General features: G+C 43.2%; 1 protein-coding gene across 4 annotated transcripts in view; it reads left to right on the top strand.

Annotated features, from left to right (window-relative positions):
• The first annotated feature begins 4,107 nt into the window (after window positions 1-4,107).
• The window catches only part of Veph1 (ventricular zone expressed PH domain containing 1), a 237,394-nt gene continuing 235,501 nt past the window's right edge, over window positions 4,108-6,000 (top strand). For 2 of the 4 annotated variants that reach the window (XM_052730063.1, XM_052730064.1), the window contains exon 1: window positions 4,108-4,385. The gene's annotated coding sequence lies outside the window, so the exon portion shown is untranslated. The remainder of the gene's footprint in view (window positions 4,386-6,000) is intronic. The other 2 variants (XM_052730059.1, XM_052730062.1) reach the window with 1 other exon arrangement.

The following is a 6,000-nucleotide window of genomic DNA, read 5'->3' as shown; positions in this document are numbered from 1 at the left end:
AGCCCGGGCGGGGTTCTACCAATCTGGACATCCCTGGTTCTGTGATTACAGCTGTGTACCATCTCGCCTGGCTCTTGTACACAGGTTGTAGGAAACAACCTCACAGCAAGCACCAATGTTAACCAGAGTGTACGTTTCAGAAGGAGTTGTGAAGGGGAAGGGAGAAAAACAGAGGTGGAGAGTGAGAGGGGGAGGAGCAGGAGAAGGGGGGAAGGGAGAGAGAAGAGGGTGGGAGAGGGAGAGAGAGAGTGTGAGAGTGATGTGTATGGTAACTATTCACATGACATAGACCAGGAGGCAGAGAAACGAGGCTGAAAACCTGAGCAGAGTAGGCATAACCTTCAAAGACCCTCTGCTAGAGGCCCACTCACTACTCCTACAGGCTCCACAGCCCTCCAAACAGTGCCGCAAGCTGGGAGCCAAGCTGTCAAAACATGAGGTTGTGTTCATGGTTCATGTGTCCAGGTTCAAGGCCCAAGCAGGAGTAAATCAATGGACCTCTAGGGAAAGCCTCCTGAGACAGAGGCAGCAGCAAGGACAGAGGCCTCTTGGGAACAGCAAAGACATTTATACAACTTTAGTGTAGCTACCAAAAGCAAAAGGGATAAGGGATGCTGATGGTGTGGAGGAAGGGGAAGCCATAGCAGACATGGGTTTTCACATCACTGAATGGACCTTGGGCATGTGGACATTTATGTGTGGAGGATGGAGGTCAACCTGAGGTGTTATCCACTTTGTTTTTGAGATGGAAAGACATTCCAAGGCAGAGGAGGTCAGTTATGACTTCTAGTTTAATAGGATCATTCAGAAGCACCCAGACATGTAAACACTTTGATATTGCAACACAACTTTTCACCTAAAATTCATGCTTGAGAGTCAGGTAATAGAGTTACAAAAAATAAAAACTGTAGGGATGAAGACATGGCTCAGCAGTTAAGAACAGTTGCTATTCTTGCAGAGGACCCAAGTTTGGTTCCCAGACCCCACAATGGGCAGCTTACAAAGACCTGTAACTCCAGCTCCTAGGAATCCAACACCCTCTTATGGCCTCCTCAGGTATGTACACATACACATACAGAAATATATACATATTTACAACTTCTTAATTCAAAATAAACCTTTTTTTAAAAAAAAAAAGTCACAAAACACAATGCTTTGAGTAAGTTTGCTATTGTGCACTGGGCTGCATTCATAAATATCCTTGGCACCATGTGGCTGCTAAGGATCTTGCAAGAGAATAATCAAGTGTGTTGGTTGAGCTGAGTTCATACCTAGAAGCATTGCTTGGGAATTCTTTCCAGGTTCCCTGTAGTTTGGGAAGAGTTCTTTTCTGCGTGTCTATAGGAATGAGGGCCCTGATTTCTTGTTAACTTTTGATGAAACTACCCTTAGCTCCTAGAGGCCACCCCTAGCTCCTAGTACCATGTGTTTTTCCACATGGACAATTAATTCTCTGAACCAGAAAGGAGAACATTTAGGCTGAGTCTGGCAGCATGATGGTGTCTTAGATAAGAAGGGAGCCACAGGAATAACGTTCTAGCCTCCTTATAATGCTCTATGTGTTAGAAGCAAGTCACAGACCTTGCCGTACTCAAGGAGGGAAAACCACACTACTACTCTAGAGCATACAGACTAGCCAACATCACTGAGGGTCCCTTTAGGAGCTATCAGTCCCAGATCATAAGAAATATTAAGCATCTAAAATAGAGAGGCCTTGTGAAAAACCTTGTCTCAAAATGCCGATGAGGCAAGGACAGAGAGGAATGTAGGATGGTTCTCTACTTTCCCATCTGATTGCCTAGTAAGTAGAACAGGCTTTTCACACTGAGAAAAACTACTTGGGGTGAATAATGAGTCTTCTCCAATCGGGTGGTAAACAGTATTACTTTTGCCATCATATATTTATTTATTAATTAATTTTTTTCATTTATTTTACATACCGACCAGAGTTTCCCCTCCCTCCTCCTGCCTCCTATCTACCCACCCCCATCCGCTTCTCTGTCTCCGTTCAGAAAGGGGCAGGCCTCCCATGGGCATCGACAAAGCATTAGCCATCATATATTTATGAAAATACTCCTTATTATAGTGAAACAAACTAAATAAGCCTTAGCCCCACAGCCTTATTCCCCAATTCTTAAAAAGCTTGGAGGCCACAGTTTGATCCCCATGCAATTTTGCTGAGCTAAAATGGAGTCTTGGGATATTTTTGCACTTCCATGACTACAATGTACTCTACTTGCGCTGGGAGATTGAACACAGAAATGGTGCACTTGACAAAATGTAAAAACAAACAAAAATCAAGCTTATTTAGCCCAGGCAAGGTGGCACATGCCTGCAATCCTATTTACTTGTCCTGCTGAGGCTAGAGGATCTTCATGAGTTCAAGGCCAAGCTGAGCTAGAGTTATCGATGCTTATACGTACTTCACCAACTTAAGGTTACCTGAGCATTTACCTGGTTTTGTTTATTTGTTTGGTTGGGTTTGGGTTGGTTTTGGTTTTGGGTGTTTTGTTTTGTTTCGTTCTGTTTTTTTTTTTGGGGGGGGGCATTGTAAAGGAAATATCTTCTTCTTGCTTTATGGTTTAGAGATAATGTTTTTGGGGTTTTGTTGTTGTTGTTGTTTATTTTCAAGTTATAGAAGAGTAGAGGAAAAAGTAGAGACATAGCAAACTCTGTAAAAACCAAACGAACTGATAAAAACTGCATGCATGGAAGACTCACGATTAGATCTATTTGGGTTCACATCAGGCACTGTCATTTTAGTCTGGGAGGTTGAGTGGAACTACCAGAGAAGTGGGATGTTCAGGAAAACTAATTTCAAAACCCTGATGTAAGGTGCACTGAGTAACTGCACTCTTTTCAAAGCCTTTCCTCTCCCACAGACTGTCAGTGAAGGGCCGTGGCTCTCTACTAACGCTCAAGGTGTGCTCTCTTAAGAGTCTACCTGCAAACCTAAGTCAGGCTGGCTCTGTCAGGCAGGTTTTTTCCCCCAATGGAAACAGGAGAAAAGCTAAGCTAAAATCCCTATATGACAAGAGCAGTATGACTCGGTATCTTCTTGTCATCAAAACCAGCAACAAAGATAATTCCCGCTGAGATCACACGTTTACCTTTGTTTTCTGATTGACTCGGAAGAGTCTATAAGCCTTCCCTAAATCAGTCACTGTGATCAGGGCAATGCAGTTGCCAAGATCAAAGGACCCACCTTGTGTATGTATGGGCATCAACTCTACCCAAAGAATACAGCATCCCACGGGAAGACTGAGTGCAATTCTGATTAGAATGAAGGGATGTTGGGTGGCAAACAGGAGAGAGGGACCCACACTGAGTGTGGCTTTTGTATTCATGGCAGGATAATTGCCAAAGACATACAGTATTTTTGGTTGTGTACCTCACACCTCCCTTTTCTCCTCTGCTTTGCTCCCATGCATTGACCCTATTTGGCGGAAAGCTCCAGAAAGACTCAGAAATAGTCTATGTAGGCCAAAACCTCAGATCAATGAAGGAAGGAAGCCCTTTTCATACCTGTTAGGGGAGAGAAGATTCTCTGCATGTATCAGTCCTCTGGGTACCACCAATTAATTTATGCAGTAGAGGTTTTGAAGAGCATGCTCCTTAAAAGAGGGAGGGAGATCTATGGAGACATGAGGCAGCTTGTAAGGAAGTTGAAGCCTGAGAAAGTTCCATATTTAGAAGGTAAAGAAAACGAGCTAGCACTTTCAGTGGACATAAGGAGAAACCCTGTTGCCTTGGAGAAATCCCTAGGACGGCTAGGGATGCTCCAGCTAATTAATCAGTGTTTCACTAGCAATGCTGATAGTTGTGTAGTTGGACGGCTGCACCTTCAGGCACATTTTCTTTGCTATTTAGTGTTTTTCTCCTATCATATTTGGCTTAAATACCCTCTCATTCCATGACCCCATCTCTCCCCACCCCTTTTCCCTCATGTCATTATAAAGGCCCCACATCTGATATTAACCTAAAACTTCCTTGATTCTTTAAAGTGAGTTATTCATTGACAGAGCCTAAATTACTGGTTGGTAGCAAACCCAATCCTTTCACACTACCAGTTGGCTTGGAGGAGCTGCTGTAAATCTACCAAGGAAATAAGTGGAGCTTTGTGCCAATTGTTAGATCTACACAGAAGTTCGGAAAAAAACGGAGGAAAGTTACTCATTCGCCTGATCCCGCTCGTGAGTCCACAGGAGGGACTCTCGTGCAGAGCCAGCTTGACAAACACACAGGGAGGTGCCAACAGCCACGGACAGGACAGGCAGGCGCTGCAGGGCTGCCTCTGAGCACGGTCCTGGGTGCCCGCTGAAGCACTCTAAGGATCAAGCATTTGCCTTCTGTTGCCTGCACCTGCCAGGGTCCTGTGTTAGGAGGTATGCCTGTCTTCTTTCCTGTCCTTTTGTTCGGCAGAAACAAAAGCCAAGCAAAGTAAAGGCCAGAAACTGCAGGGTGGCGAGAATGGAGGGGGCCTGGGAAGTAGAGCAGAGAAACTTCCAAGGGCTGGCTGATTATGCAGATGAAATGCAGTTAGGAGCTGTGTGTGTGTGTGTGTGTGTGTGTGTGTGTGTGTGTGTGTGTGTGTGTGTGTGTTTAGTTTTTGGGGTATGGACGTCCGCTTTTCTGTGGGTTACTAAAACATGTCTCTAAACTACTAGGGCCAGGTAATCGTGCTAGACTCCTAGTGTGTACTTTATTGTTTTTCTCCATAACTGTGGTCTCCTTTTCACACATTCGTTCACCTTAGGAAGCTTTTGCCACGAGCAGAGGAACTGTCCCTGCTATTACCTTCGCAGAAAGCTAAGAAGCATCATCCCAAAGTCAGTGGGTTGGACACTGTTCATCATTGTGCTAGGTGTATCTTATAAATCATGATCTAATCTAACCACTTCTTTGTTCTCTCAAATGCAAATTCAAATCGGCAGAATGATCAACATTCGGGTTCCACGGAATCCATTTTTTAAAGATTATAAAGGTAGGAAATCATTTGAATTGTTCGTCAGCAGTAATATTGGGAGTTTAAATGAAACAATCATATGCTCAACACTGTGTGCTCCTCACGTTTTGAGAATTTGGGCATGTTTCCTGAAAAATATTAGCCAAACAGAATTTGAATTCAGATTTTGAAAACCAAGATACATGTTGTTCTAGAGAAAATATGACCTGCCAAGTCAAAAGTTGCAGGTGATAAAGCATACGTAGGCAAACTATGAAATCATCCTGAAAGACCACTGAATTCTCAGCTTATAAAGTTTGTTAGATGTGATATGCTGCCTCTCATTGCCCATAAAGGGAAACACTTCTCCAGCTGTGTTCAAAACTTGCAATTTGTGTTTAAAATGACATGTTTTGAGCTTTTAACTAAAGAGATGACCAAACTTAACATTTGTATGTTCTTATAAGAAGCTTGCTACAAATTTGGAGTTAGGAATTCTGACAAAAACCCTGAGGTCTGAGTCTCTTAGAATTGTTTGGGCTAATCTAGCATTGGCAGCTTCTGGTACAAGTGAAATGTAGCAACACGCCAAGCCAAGGGACCCAGAGCTGCCTGGGGAAGAATAGCCATCTGTGGGGAGAGCTGAAATATATTCCGGTGATTCCCATGGGAACGCCTGTAGCTCTTTCACACCCTGTGAAAAAGATGTTCCTTCAAAAGAATCTTTAATCCCTCTTTCAAGAGAAAACTCTATCTGGGAAATTTATTCAGTTTCTTAGCATCCAAATGGCCCTAAGTTAGTCAGTAGGCATTTTAAATTCAGGTAAGTTAAATGAAAATGTTTTGAGGCAGAGTCACGTTGCTCAAAATGTAAACCTTGCTATTCTAGAATTTTCTGACATAGGAAATCAGGCCTATTCTAACCTGTAAGGTAGAGGCTTGAATTCCTCAGAAGAAATTAATTGGCTTCTTGAGCTAATTATGTTTATCAAAATCGTCCCCTAAAGAGCTTTCTATGTTCTACAGGCACTATCTCTATATTAGAGGGACTGAGC

Source organism: Peromyscus californicus, unplaced genomic scaffold, assembly GCF_007827085.1.
Source record: "Peromyscus californicus insignis strain IS unplaced genomic scaffold, ASM782708v3 Scaffold_9__1_contigs__length_137607984, whole genome shotgun sequence".
Taxonomy (NCBI): Eukaryota; Metazoa; Chordata; class Mammalia; order Rodentia; family Cricetidae; genus Peromyscus; species Peromyscus californicus.
The sequence above is the reverse complement of the archived record's forward strand: the minus strand, read 5'-3'. Positions and strand labels throughout refer to the sequence as shown.